This window comes from Lonchura striata, chromosome 4 (genome assembly GCF_050655825.1).
Source record: "Lonchura striata isolate lonStrDom1 chromosome 4, ASM5065582v1, whole genome shotgun sequence".
NCBI lineage: Eukaryota > Metazoa > Chordata > Aves > Passeriformes > Estrildidae > Lonchura > Lonchura striata.
Window position 1 is genome coordinate 61,655,767 of NC_140706.1, and position 15,206 is coordinate 61,670,972.

At 38.8% G+C, this 15,206-nt stretch overlaps 1 long non-coding RNA gene across 3 annotated transcripts in view; it reads left to right on the plus strand.

Moving 5' to 3' along the window:
• The first annotated feature begins 3,176 nt into the window (after nt 1–3,176).
• The window catches only part of LOC146767660 (uncharacterized), a 51,285-nt gene continuing 39,255 nt past the window's right edge, over nt 3,177–15,206 (plus strand). The window contains exons 1-4 of one of the 3 annotated variants that reach the window (XR_014954907.1): nt 3,177–7,667; nt 8,924–8,979; nt 10,437–10,567; nt 15,029–15,121. This is a non-coding gene — a long non-coding RNA (uncharacterized LOC146767660). Of the gene's footprint in view, nt 8,980–10,436; nt 10,568–15,028; nt 15,122–15,206 lie in introns of all 3 variants that reach the window. The other 2 variants (XR_014954906.1, XR_014954905.1) reach the window with 2 other exon arrangements.

Genomic DNA, 15,206 nt, shown 5'->3' on the forward strand with positions numbered 1-15,206 from the left:
GTAGTGTGCTGTTGGGTCAAGTATCTCCATCATTCCTACTTTTATGAGACCAGTGATCCCAAAAGCGTCAGGTAATCTTCATCCTACAGAAGAGGTGTGAAAGTCTGCTCACAGTGTGGTTGTGTGTTAGTGTCTGTGTTTCCAGGTGGGTGACACTGCCCACACCACCCTGTCCATACATCCCTCTGTCTGCAATGCTATTTTGCAGCAGGATTAAAGCAGATTGCTGGCATTATGGCAGCAAGGATATTGTTAGGAGTAACTTGGCAATGCTCATAGGTGTTCTGACACTGGTTCTTTGCTCAAGGGCAAGGATAGCAGAGGGGATTCTGGATACAAACCAGTGAGAGAAATAATGTCAGAAGGGTTCAGAAGATGAAAGCAATGACAGTAAATAAGTCTGAAATTATTTTAGGTTTACATACTTTAAGTCCTCAGTGACTGAAAACACAGCCAAGAATTGCTTCAGCAATATTCCTTCATAAATCTGCATAATAATCTCTCAGAGGGGCTTTGGTGAAATTACAAGTATTCATTTACTAAATTGGGTTCAGTGTCTGTATCATACGCTGTATGAATATTCAGTGCCATGAATTCATCCAAACTATATTGAAGTTAGTGTGTCCACAAAGTCTCTCTCAAATGATAACCCAGACAGTAAGCATGGGCAGAAAGGGCTTTTCTTGAAATTAACAAAAGCCAGCTTCCACTATAATCCAGTAAAGAAATATTTAGCGGCTGTGTTCCTGAGAATGGCAGAAATATATGCCTGTATTTTTTATGTGAAATTTCTGATCTTTATAGGTCTAAATACAGCAACAAATGTTTTCATGCAGCAATATTTTCAAGAAAGGAAACAAACAAAATGTAAAGGATTTATGAGTGGTTTATCAAATAATGCAAGAAGAGATGCCAGACAGATGAAAGAAAACTGACTGGGAGGCTAATGAAAATACTGAATATAAAATACAGTAACCTTCATACAAAGAAATGAGGTCTTAGAGGACAGAGAAAACTTTCCAGAGAGTCAAAGATTGGACTGTAAGATACAGTAAGTAGTACACCTGGATAATTTTCCAGTGTTTTGTACATAATGAATTAAACATATGAAAAAACCTGTCCCTTTTAAAGAAAATCTGGGGTCAGTGTCAGTGTCAGTAGCTGTGCAATAGATTCAATAGAGGTTATCAATATTCTGAGCATTTGTCCATGATCAGAATGTTCACTCTTGGTCTGGTCTTGCCAGGCTAACCAAAGCCAGCAGTTCTTTACCCCTAAGGCTGCTGGTTTGAACATAAGATGTTGCAGCAATTCAGCAATTACACACACACACACACACCAAAAAAAAAAAAAGAAAAAAAAAAAAAAGGTAACTCAAAATTTGGAGATTTCAGAAACTGTCTGTGGCATATTGAGAGAGACCCAAGAAGTCATTCATGCTACTTAGGAGAAGGTGGTGCACTTCAAAGGCAAATGTTCAGTGGGTGGTTTCTGTAGACCACATGGCAGCAAGTGAAATGCAGAGCAGAATGACAACTATGGGAAACTTCTCCAGAGGATGCTTTTGTGACTTATGTCAAATGGCATAGAAGTTGCAGCTTATTTCCACAGAAGGCATCACTATATGAGGTACTATTTTTTCAGTGGTCGTTGCAGACAGTGACAGGATGAGGGGGGTTTGTTTGTTTTTGTTCATTTCTCTGTTAATTCTTTTTCCTGCTTTTGTTAATTCCACCATCTCACATGAGGGTGTATTTTTTTTTTCTTTTTTTGTCCTAATTTTTTTTACCCAGTACCTAAAGAGAGTTAAATTCAATTCTCAGTTTACAAAACTCCAGTGCTTCTAGGAATTGTGCTCTGGTTCCTCTGACAGGCTAAGAAAGTTGGAGTTGTTCAGCCTGGAGGAGGCAAGGATCTGGAGAGACCTTTCAACACCTAAAGGAGGATGCAAGAGAACTGGAGAGGGCCCTTTACAATGCATGGAGTGACAAGGACGGGGGGAATGGCTTCACACTGAAAGAGGACAAGTGTAGAACAGATATTAGGAAGAAATTCTTTACTGTGAGGGTGGTGAGATTGCTGTAGGTTCCTCAGGAAGGTTGTGAATGCCCCATCCATAGAAGTGTTCAAGGTCAGACTGGATGGGGCTTTGAGCAGCCTGGTCTAGTGAAAAGTGTGCCTGTCCATGGCAGGGCAGATGGAATGAGATGATTTTTAAGGTACCTTCCAACCAAGCCATTCTATAGCTCTATGATTCCTTGTAAGGTAAATGATGTGAGTTAAATTCAGACTGTGCCTCTTGACATTTCTACTGGTTATTCTTAGCTCTCATTCATGGTATGATCTGTTTCCTCCATTTGGTCCAATATTGAGGCCAAATGAAGAGGTGTTTAAAGGGATTTTGCACTTCATTATTACAGGGCATTTAATCTTTACATCACTTGTTCTGTGGGTTAATGAAGAATTTTGGATTCCAGTCCTTCATTGGCAGGATTATTATTTCTGGTAATAAAATAATTTACAAAAAATCACGATATATACATAGTATGTTCCCTCCTGTACATTTTCTTATCTTCTTTTATGCCAGCAAAATGGAAAAATACCACAACAAGGACTGAACAATTCAAGCTGATAAAAAATGCGGAATTTGGTACAAACTAAAAAGAAAAATGCGCAGGATAGCACTAAGGTCATGTATGGTCCTGACCAAACTTGTGAAGTAAGGAAATTATTTCTGAGAGGCTGAGGGAGAGCTTCAGGAATGAGTGGCAAGAGGATCTGGGAAGCAGGATCAGCCTGAGGCTGTGATTTAGTACTCGTTAGTGGTGATAACAGGGCACAGAGCTTGGTGCAATTGCTCTTCTACTATTCCTAGGTGAAATGGCAGACTCCAAGCTTCAAGTCTGCTATATAACACTGGAGTTCATAACCTGGAGATTTTCTCAAACTCCTGCCAGATTAAACACAAAATAAAAGCCAACCTAACCCCCTGCCAAACAAATATTATTATTAATATAATAATAATAATAACAATAATGATAATAACAACAACAACAACAATAATAATAATAATAATAATAATAATAATAATAATAATAATAGTAATAATTTTACGTGCAGTCAGCAAGACAATGAGGTGACAGGCAGTCTGATTTTTTCCTGTACTTAAGAACAGTCACTGACTCCTAGGGAGAATGAAATTGGACCACTACCACCAAAGTTTCAGAGATTACATAGTCACAAGAGAAAAATGTTTATCAGGAAATAAAACATGCATGGATGATTATGAGAAAAATCATCCCTTCAGTTTTGATCTCTAAGAGATGTTACTGGCATTGTGCTCGTCTGTCATCACACAAGGTCAGTAGAGTCCTTTGAATTCAAGTTATTTGTAAAGCTGCTGAACAGCTGCTTCCAGGAGCTGTTTCAAAGAGGGACAAGTTTATGAGTCCAGAGCCTCCTCACCAGATCCTGGATCATAGTTCACCTTGAGCCCTCTCTCTCTCTCCTTCTTCTCCCTCTCCCTCTCCCTCTATTTTTTTTTTTTTTCCCTTTGGTGAAGAAAGGCAGCAACTTTAAAAAGCTGCAAAGGAAAACTGATGATTATTGTACTTTTCCTCCAAGCTTGTAAGATTTTAGGCTTTTGGATTATTTCACCTGAACATCCTCCACCTAAAGCTGGATCACTTTCTCAGTGTCAGGTTATCAAAAACTTTTGGTCTACTGCCTCCCTTTGCATTGGTCGTTCTCCATTTATGTATAAATTTGTGGTCTTTTGTCAAAGGCAGCTTATTCCATATACCATACAAGGTATAAAAGAGGCAGAAAGCATAATAATTATTTGGAGTCTACACTGTGACACTACTCTGTTGCTTATGCTCAAGAGAAGTTTGAGGAACAGCTTTCTTTAGTCTCAAATTTGCGACAGTTCCCCTTTGAGTTGGCAGTACATTAATGGAAATGGAAACTTGCCTCATTCTAAATGTCAGAATAATAGAGCACCAAAAACAATTCAGTCATGTCTTTCAAACCACGCACATATGGTTCAGCACCAAATGTCACTATTCTTCCCCACTTCCTCTCCATTTGTCACTATCTCTGTTGATTATCATTGTTTGGGTTAAAACTTTCCTGAAGGCTCAGTGCAAAACTCACCTTGACAGCAGCAGATTCCCGACATATCCTACACTTGGTATATGCCCAATACAGCCTTCCCAAATGCAATGGATTCCTCTTTGTTAAAATGATGGTTTATGGCTTAAAAGGGTGACTTAGGTTGGCCTTGTTTCACCTGCTGTGATACTGTTTTTATGCTGGTTGTCATCTAGACTTTTCCATAGACAAATTTCCTGCCCCAAAGGATTTCAGCCCTGTGGCAGATGTAAAGCAACAGCTGACAGGCAAAAGGTGTGGGAAAAGCAAAGGGTGGACAAAGCAGCATGCAGAAATGCGTCTTAAGGGATTGGTAAGTCTTCGAAAAATCAAATATTCCAGAGTTGCAAAATGTCCCAAATATGCAGCTTGTGACCACATGATTACATGTTATTTTTGCTTTTGCTTCCCAGAGGATGTTGGCCTCATTCAATGAGCAGAATGGGTGACATTCACTTAATGATTTTTCTGTGTCAGAGTGCTGTAACTTATAAAAATAAATGCCTCAATGAGGCTGGTTTTATTTGGGGGGGAGAAGGGGGAGCATTTTTTGTCTTCTGGACTCTTTTTGAGCAACAAATAAACTAAGCAAATTCAACTGCAAACACATATCTGGCTTTGGAAATTTATAAATGATTTATACTGAGAAAATAGAATTGTTCAGTAGTAATTGCTATTCTTCTTCCCCAAGTATCAATCACTATGGCTTTACCATGGGGTGGGAGATACCACTGTAGATTATTTCACTAATCCTTGTATTTTCTTCATTACATGTGCTTCTCTGTTGCAGGACAAGCATTCAGAAATGATTGCTAATTTTAACTGCTATGATCAAATGTGATAAACTTGATTACCATGCATTACAAGCCTAAGCTCAAAATTTGTCTTTTTTGAGTATCAAACACTTTTCCCTGAACTTGTATTGGGAGATTTTGTTTTTGTTTTCACTTTCACTCCACTCTTCTCCTCTTGGTCTAAAGCATGGCCTGATGAATGTGGTTTTGTTCTACTTTAAAGATGCATGAGAACTTGATTTCCCAACAACCATTTAAAATTACTAGTCACTTTTGTAAGCTGAAGTATTTTAATTTATTTCTTTGTGTCAAGAACTAACAGAACTAACTGTAAATAAAATTGAGAACATAGAGCTTAGTTTTTAGTAGATAACCAGTCTTTTGCAATTGAAGATTGTCTTTTTACAGCAAGTCTTTTACATAAATTTAAGACATCCGAAGAACCCATGTATTCATTTAAGGAGAAATAAAAATAAAGTTGAAATGCACATTAGGTTCTTTAAAATTCACTTGGAAGTCTATTTTGTTACGGGTAGAATGACTGTTGAACTGCAGCATGTACGTCAGAAAGCTTTTAAAGAAAACATCTTCCACTTCTCCAGGAAATAAATATCAGTCATACTTCAAAAATTATTTAGCAAAGATGTTTATGACCAGTGTATATCAGCATTTATTGCTGTGTAAATTAAAATAACTAACCAATTAATGCAGAAGTAATTTTATTACCAAATGGATAGAGGAGGTATGAAAAGCCCTAATTAAAAGCCTTGTCTGCTCTGTTTTACACTAATGATTCTCTAAGAACCAATGTTATTTGTGAATTAGCTTAATCACAAAGGAATTAAAGAGAACAAAATTATTTGTATGAAACTAGTTCTCTAAATTCATGGAGACTAGACAGAAAATGTGCCTGGAGTCCTTTCTATATCTGATCAACTGGCTTATCTAATCCATTTTACTGTGGATAGTTGGCCTGACATGACTTCAAATTAGTTTAATAGGGATTAAAGTGGCATGAAGTGAATAAATCTATGAATTTGCAAGTACAAATATGTTTGGGAATTCATTTATCTTTAGGGGCAGGAGGAGTGGAGAATGTTCAAAGTAAAATCTGGACATATTTGTAAACACAGATAATTTCATGGGAAATTTGGAAAACAACAGAAAACCATGCAATTCAAGCAGCAAATCCTGACAACTTTAGTAAGTTTCTTTGCACAAAATCAATTACTAAAGTCCAAGAAGAAAGTCTCCAAGATCTGGTACTATTAGAATTGATGTGGAAGTTTTTAGGTAAACCTACAGGTCCTCTTGATTACTGCCCAAATAAAGCAGACCTCTGGCATTCAGCTTTCTGAGCTGGCATGATCAGCACATAATGTCTTTGGAGCTATTGCTGCCAAGAAAAGGATCAGAGACAGCCAAATTATGATATCACACCAATAAAACCTCATCGTGGTGACATACATAAAACACTCTGTAAATTGCTTTTTGTAACTTCTAATTTATTAAGAGTTTTTGAACTATGTTTTCATTCTGTGACATGTTTTCATTTACCTCTCATATCCTTCATTAATTTATTTCCTGTTTGAGAAATAATACCACATTTTTTGGCAGTTTGAAACTTCTGAAAAAATATATTGTAATCTACATGATGTAGCTTGCCAGGGTATCAAGAGTGTGTGGTATTTTGAAATGCTAGGGTGAATTACAGTGAATTATTTAACTACTCAATTTACCTAGAATCAAATTTGAGTCATGAGAGCTGCCTGTCATGTAACTGTCTGCTCATCCCCAAGACCACATTCAGAAAAGCTTCTGATATCCCAGCTGATATGTGGGGACTTTGAGAATTTGGAGGTGCTGTATCCAAGCCCTGGGTGATGGGGTGTGGAGCTATTTGTGGAGTGGCTTCCTGTGTTAAATAAAACAGACCAGGCACAGTTTTCTCTGATCATTCTGGCTACGTCGGGGATGTAACATCAGCAGACCCAGCTCAAGGGTTCAAACCCTGGCGTCCTGCTCCCTTCCCAGCACTGCCTTCCTCTGACATAAGTCCATAAAGGTGATTCAGCCATTCTGGGAATGGGACCAAAGGCATAAATGGACAGACTAAAGGATTAAAATAACTCAATACCACATCATGTAGTGCTGACTGCTCAGGTATCCAACCATAAATCCATTCAAGAAGCATTTATGCCTCTCCCACAGCCTGCTCGGCACATTTTTCCAGCTACACCTGCACGAGCAACTGTTCAGCCATGAGATGTAAAGTTTCTGAAGAAAGCCTGAAAGTCTCCCAAAAGCTCTTCTTCACTCTCAAAACACTCTTGCCTAAACTGTGACTGGCTTTATTCTCTATTAGCTAAAAGGCAACTGTTTCAAAGCCTTAGGTCTCTAACTTTGAAGCGAAAAACAGTTAGATCTCGTTACAGGGGGAGTTTGCAACTATTGAAAATATATAGCACACATGGAACCCTACAGATATTAGACCCTTTCACTTTGCTAATACCAATCTCTTTGTGTTACCTGTGATCTAAGTCAGACAATTTCTTTGACTATTTTCAAGAAACTGGAATAACAATGAAATGTGGTTAAAAAGTAAGGAAATCAGGCACAAAGCTGAAGTTTCCTTTTCTTTCCAGTCTGCTGTATAGAACACCAGTCAAGAAGGGAGTTACAATACCTTTGAAGATGACCTTTCAAGGCCAGGCCATTCAGGTGATATTAATATTTTTTGCCAGCTCCTGAGCTAAAGGCCACAGGAGGGGAAGGGAATGTTTGAATAGAGGGACACTGAATCCAGAGCAGCTTTTGGAATGGGTTGATGGGAAGGGCTTAATCGCACTTGGGAAAGATTTCCCACAGTTCATGTGTCAGACAGGGAGGAAAGATCTTATAAAAGCAACAGGGGCCAAAGGTTTTGTGATGAAAAGTGGGGCAGAGAATAAAAAGCTTATTTTTGTTTCCTTCTGAGATATGACTGGATTTTGACATGAAAAATACCGGCTTCCTGCTGTGTAGGAAGCTCATACTGTGAGATCAAAGAATAGTGAGTGTCTAGCTGCTAGCTCACATAGGTTTTAAAAGCTGGGTATTTGGAATTAAGGAAGTCAAACCCTGGGGCAAACAAGAAATGAATGAACACTCAACACTCACTGTTGCTCTTCCTAAGAAAGAAAGCTGGAGACTGATTTCCCTACATTCAAGGGCAACCTTGGAGCATCCCAGGTCTTGCACTTTTGCCGTGGTGGGATCCATTCTGGGATGTGCTGGATGCTAGTTGAAACCCAGCTGTGGTAGGAGTCACTAGAGGGTACTGTAATACATGGTATTATCTCTTGTGCATGAGTGACATTCATTCTTCTTGTCAAAATTGAGGTGTGCTGTTTAGTTTGGTGAGGAGAGGCTGATTTAAACAGATATAATTTTATTATTTAATTTGTCTTCAGCTGTCTGGCTGGACTTGTTTGCCTGCGTATCAGTATGACTGTCTTCTATTCACCAACATTTTTACTGGAGGACCAGTGTGGTCATGGGAAATGAAACTGGAAGAAAACATGTATTTTCCCCTAACATTAATTTCACCTCCAATACAAACCAGCTTGCAGCACAGAGTTAGCTGCTCCCAAAAAGCACAGCTGATCTCATGCAGGTTAACAGTGCTGTATTGTGAGTTCAGAGACATTACGATCTACAGTGTAGTTGCATAATCAAAAATCAACCCCATGGGATTTTGGGTACTTCCCTAGAAACAGCTTGAAGATATTTGATGCTGAGGACTTTGCCATGCTGAGATGCAGAGCAGGTATTTTGCACAGTGCCATGTGCAGCCATTCAGAGTTGAGGCTGAGCCTTGAGTGGATGTCTCACCATGTGGCCTGCTCATCCCTGAGTCCATGTGGCCAAAGCAGGTGCTGCGGGAAAAGATGTGAAGAAAAGGTAACTCGCTCCCCCTCTCTTTCCTCTTATTTTAGACTTCCAGTAAAGATGAGATTTACAGACGCCTCCTGGGAGACATTTATTGCTAATGGTTAGTTGTAATGCATGAATATATTTTCTTTTCTGAGTGCCTTTCATATATATATAGATCTCTATGTATTTCACCATCTTTACATCTGCATTTTGTGAATGTTGTCGGAATGAATGATAAAATGTAGTATTTCTGTCTAGGAGGTTAGATATTTTCTTTCAGATAATTTGGGTAGCATATTAATATTTGTGCTCAGTCTAGAACATTATTAACTCAGTCTAGATAACTTGAACTGTTGTAAGATCTAGTAGACATTCTATAGTTTTAGCTATTACATACATTATCCTGGAAGCCTGAACATGGCGCTCTTGTTCTCACATTCTTTCATTTTCCTGTATGCTATTTGACCTTTGGTCTCATCTAGATATTAATTTTTCATCTCATACTTTACTATTTTGGGTCCCTTTTTGGCTGGCAAATTGTTATCAGAACTATTTTTGTTTTCTGCAGATATTGTAATTTTTTACTTGGTCTCTGACTACTTGCTAGTCATGATAGGGTTGCTTTGATTATTCATTATTTCTGCTTTGTTATTGATCACTGAAGCCATAATGGTTTCTAATCTTCATAGGACAAGTAAAACAGATACATAAGTTTCATATTTCTGACTTCACATTATTTAAATACATTTCCAGTATCATGTTCTATGTTCAAGAAAACCTCCAAAATACTCAGATCTTTCAAAATATTTCCAAATACTCTGTCAAATTACTCATATGCTGTTGTAGTCACAAGATTAGAGCTTTTCTTGCTGAGAATCATTTTTAATCTCAGTTGCCAGTTTCTATTTTACTTCTAAACACTTGAAAACATAAGCATTCAACTCACTTCAGTGAATTAAATACAAACAATATTAATTGCAGCAAGTAATAAACTATTACCAAGCACAAAGAAAAATTATGCGTGGTATACTAAAATAATTGAAAGTAAATTTTCAGAGCAGTTCCTAGAAATGGCTGTCTGTTTTCTGAACTCTTCTAAACACGTTGTCCCAGTAGAAGCTAGGATTTTACTTTCAGTCCACAGAGAGGACCCAGTTTTATTATGTAGAACAAGAGGGAGAAGGCAGAAGTCTTTTAATGTGAGTAGGATACAGGGGACTCAGAAAGGTGTAGCTCTGCTTTGAAAAGGCACTAGCCAGGATGGCAAGTTCTCCCCCACTTTTACTGCGTTCAGAGCTACATCTGATGACCTTGGCTATGGAAACAGTTTTGTTGATGTTTAAACTTACTAACCCTGATGAGTTATGCAAACCAAGAAGCTGAGCTTAGAAGGCTAATTGCTCCTAGGACAATCTGTCTGTCAGTCACCTTTGTAGCAGCAATCATGTACAGGAAGGTATAAACTCATTTTGTCTTTCATTTTTTAAATTCAGTTTGCCAGGCTGAGAGTTGAAAGCAAGTTTTCTGTGTTCCTTTTTTAATTTAACTTGTAAAATGATCATATTTTCTCTACAGCTCCTCAAACTGCGCTCTCATGTACAAACTATATGAACCCCTCGCTGCTGTCCAGTGCAGCCCTGTTTTACTCGTCCATTTAGAAGCTTGCTCTGCTTCAGGGTAAATGTAGATGCTGAAAAGTATCATGGGTGAGTCAACACTTTGGGCACAACAGAGCTTTCAAATAAACCCTTCTGAAAAGCAGAAACAGAAGTATTACTCATCTCCTTTTCTTCTTGCTGCCAAACTTGTTTCTCCTTGAAGATCACACTATTTATTTTTTTCCCCCTTCATTTGCAACCCTATTAGAAAAAAGCATGGAAATAAGCTGCCATGTAAGGACAAATACATTGTGTGTGAGAAAATGTTTGCTGCACTGTTTATGTATCTGTCTATCTATGGCTGTGTGTAAACAATAACAACTCACTGAGCTAAGCTAATTGTCTCCTCGTGGAGGGATTTTGTGATATCCTGGAACTGGAAGACTTAGGGATCTCCAAGCTTTCAATATAGAGAGTTCATTGTTCTTGCTCCAAAAAGTGGCTCATTGCTACTTCATATGACTCCTTCTCCTTGTAGTTTAAGAAGTCTGGTGGTTGCCCTAAATTGTATTAAAGGGCCATGGATCACCTCTGAGCTTTGCTGTGGTGCCTCCATCAATGCCAAGGCAGCGTCACCATCCTGAGTCATAGTCACTCTTTCTTCCATGCTCCTGGGGAGCAGAGGGCTCCCTGTGGGAATGCTGTACTTTGTACACAAAGACTGAAAAAAATTTATATATTCTTAAAAACTGAGTAAGATTTGAAACTGAGATACTTTGCTGCCCTTTTCCCTTAGAAGCCAGGAGATGAGGGGGTGGGATTGTACTTGGAACCATCCTTCCAAATGTTAGACTTCCATATGGCTAATGGTGCTGCTCGCTGTGGCATTGGCTGCAGCACTAGATCAAAGAGGCTTCCTTGGATCATCTGCTACCAAACTGTTATGTTGCACTGCCTTTGTCTTCCTGGTCATTGCTTCTTCATTATTGCTGAACCATTATTATTTAGCTTATTATATTTGTTACCTGAAAACTTTGATAAGTTTGGCCAAGAGTTTAACAGCCTTTGTGTCCCTTACTATTAACAGTGTGCCTGGGGATTTTATGAGCAGATTGGCCATGTATGTCTTCAGGAGGCAAGCCACAAGGAAGTATGACTAACTTACATGTCAGCTGCTTCTTCTCTTTGTACAGCTTTTTTTTTCTTCTTAACAAATGAGCACAATTTTTGCAGAAGAAGCAGATAGGCAGGATATTTAAATGGCACAGAAAAATGCTAATGATAATGATATAATTTGAAAGTATATAGGATGATCAGTTTTGACCACCAGATTGCTGTCAAGAAAATTGCCTTTCATGGGCAGTAAAAATAGCTAATGTTATCAGGATTTTGAACTGAAGAAACTAGAGTTATCATTTGAAACATGAAACAAAATTCCTGCAGAGTTGACTAAACAAGTGTTTTAGAAAGTAAAAATCACAGTAGGAACAACAGATACCCAATCCATTTGCTGAATTTAACAGAAGCATATTTTTTATAAATACTTGCTTATATGCATTCCACTGTACATGTGAAATTTCTTATTCCTTCTTCTGGCAAATTAAATTGAAATTGTTATTTTCTTAGCTGGATATAATTGAGCTGAATATAATTGATATAGGACATGAAGGTATTCCCAGTCAGGACTGGATATCTCAATAGTCCCACAGTTAAGGCAGCCAGAGTAGACTTATCTTAGACTCAGTAGAGACAAAAAGGTCATTTTTAGGTCACACACATCTGATCTACTTTAGGTAGCTGCTTTAGGATGAGATGAACGGTGCTCCAGACTCTTGTCTATATTGCCTAGATGCCATTTGACTGAGAGGGAGACAAGGGTAACTAGCTAGTCTATAGCTATGCTGATGAGTCCCTCTTCTTTTTTACTCTAAATAGCATAATTAGTTGATGCTTGTTAGATGCTTTCAACCTGAAAATGCTGTGTATGGGCTTGTTCTACTCCTCCCCTATGAAGATGCATGCAAAATATGTATGGATTTAACAATGATTTGTTTTGAGGGAACAATTAAGAAAAAACATATGGGATGTCCAATGCTCTGGAAGAAGCTGAGTTGAAGAAGTTTTAGAAAATTTTGTATATGCAATCTCCATATATGCATCGTCAACAGCTTATTACAGTTCTTCCATACCACGAGATCTAGGCTTTTTGCCAGAGCACTCTTTGGGCATGTTTAGTATGCAGCACCTGGAAGTACTTCCGAGATCACAGATCAAATTGTGTATCCCCATGCCACCCTCATTTTGTAGGATCAGGTTTGGAGATACACAGTGCTCCCTTCCTCAATTCCTTGTTTATTGGGGCAGGGAAATCAGCCACAGGAGATGTGGAGAAACTGTGATGGGCTGGGTAAGGACTGGACCCAGGTAATTTGGACTGGTGCGTGTATCAAGCAGCTTAGATATAAATGCTATGTGGTAAATTATATTTAAGTTGCATAGCACATGTCAGTGCAGCAGATCATCTTCTGCTTTTTTCTTACTGATCTTAATAGGGCTAAGTTTAAATAATAGGAACTGAATTCAAGTTGTCTCCCATTTTTCTGGCAATGACTTACAGGGAGATATCTGCCTGAAATTGTTCAGGCAACCCTTCCTTTGCTACTTGTAGTGCAAGCATGTGACATTACGACACAGGGCATTAAATGCAATTTCAATGGTCACATTTTTCCTATGTTCTCCTGAGAGTGCATTTCACAGGTTCTGCTTTTGCCTTTCATTTTGCAACTGATAAAGCAATGGGAAATGTTCAATTATTCTCCTGTGTTCAAGGCACAGTAGCAGTAAGAAGCAAAAGTCACTAGAAGCAACAGCAGGAGAGAGAGCTCCCCTGGGATCAGACTGGACATCAATGAAGGCATGGGAAGACTTTCCACTTACTTTAAATTGAACCATCCTAGTCTTTGAGGCAATAAATTACCTTATGTTTTCCTTAATCACTTGTATGTGAAATAATGGTATTTGGAGGGAACTGTGGCAACAGTTCTCAGCCGGCAAGGATCATCTAATATTTAGAGGGAATCTCAATGGAGATTTTAGGATGAACAAAGATGCTTCTAATAGACTCATGCTGTGACATGATGGAATCTGGACTCACTTTGCCATTGAGATGTAGGATTCAAACCCATGTCTTATTTCCTTGGGATACCTTCATCTTCCTCCCTTTCTTTGCAGTCTTTCTGAGTTAATTGCACTTCTGGGGCCCATGCCTAAAACTCTCTACAAAGGCTCTGTTGTTGTCCACTGAGGTCTGGGGCATCTGAAAGATTATAACACAAATAAGACATCTTTTACTATGGTCAGCCCTGCAACTTAGATGATGTTACATGCAAAACTGCATGTTGATTTCAGAAGCTGTAAGACAGATAGCAAAATATTGTGTGCAGAATCAATTTTCCCAACTGTTCTCAAATCCTGAACAGGCTCATTGCACAAGAAGCAGAAGGCATCACATTACTTTCAAATTATATGGCAACTTATTGTAAAATGTTATGCACCAAATCTCTGCATACCACTATTATTAAGCCAAGTGCTTCTGAAAATAATTATGTTTGTATTCCACTCATGGCAGAACATGCAAGTAACAAACCACACTGCCAAAATTCCTGAATGAAAAAGGTATTTCTTCTATGTGCTCTTACTCACAGGTAGCCGCTGTATAACCTTATTCTGTCATTATGCAATATCTCCCCATGTATTACTTATGTCTTCATGTAATAATCCTCTGCCTCATGCTTGCTTGCTTGCTTTATTTAGTGCTGAGTTTTTTCCTTGATGGATATTCCAAGAACTGGAAAATCAACATTTAAATGGTATCACATGGCTTACAGGGTTTTGTTTTGCTCTCACGCTACAGTCTGGTCTAAAAGCAGATAAGGAAGTCCAGGGGCCTTGCCTAGGATCACAAGATCACAGGAGGTATGAAAATAATGTAGCCATATCCAGTGCCTACATGCTCTTACCTCACCTGCACTGCCTCTGGGATTTCTTTCTCCATGGAGAGGCAGGAATGGGGCGCTTGGCAGTGCTGCCCATGGATGCCAGACTACAGCTTCTGAACTCACGGCACCTAGGGGAGGGTACTTGCATGTAGCAGCTCTGTTAACAAAAAATAAGAGCTAGAGTACTGCTTGCCAGTTGCAAACCCCCAGGAGCTGCCCTTGGAGGATGAGGAAGCTGCACTTGCACGCCTGGAGGCATGGAGAGACTTTCTGTTTTGAAGGACTTCAAGGCATGGTGGTATCTGCACCCGAGGCTCAACTAAAGGGTCTGCCAATTGTCAGGACAGATCAATAAGATGCAAGCCATTTGTTCTGGCAATTTAGAACAAATTTAGGCAGTGCTCTCTAAAGCAGCTCGGGATGGTCCAGTCAATTATATTGCAGAATGTCAGATTTCTAGGCTATCATTTTTCTAGTCATGTTTTTCATTACTTATTGGGGATATTGGCTGTAGCATCTAGGTCCCAACTTGGAAATGCTCTGCATGTTCTGAAATACCATTTTCTTCCAGTGACGTCTCCGGAGATGACCAGATTTTATGGATGCCAAAGGAATCACCATGTCATGGCAACTGATTTAAAGATAAGCATCAGATACAAGTCGTGTAAGTTTTATTATTAATCATATTTCCACTTTTTGCCTTGAAAGCAAAAAAACCCATGAATGTAAATCACCTTTTCTCTTTGTAG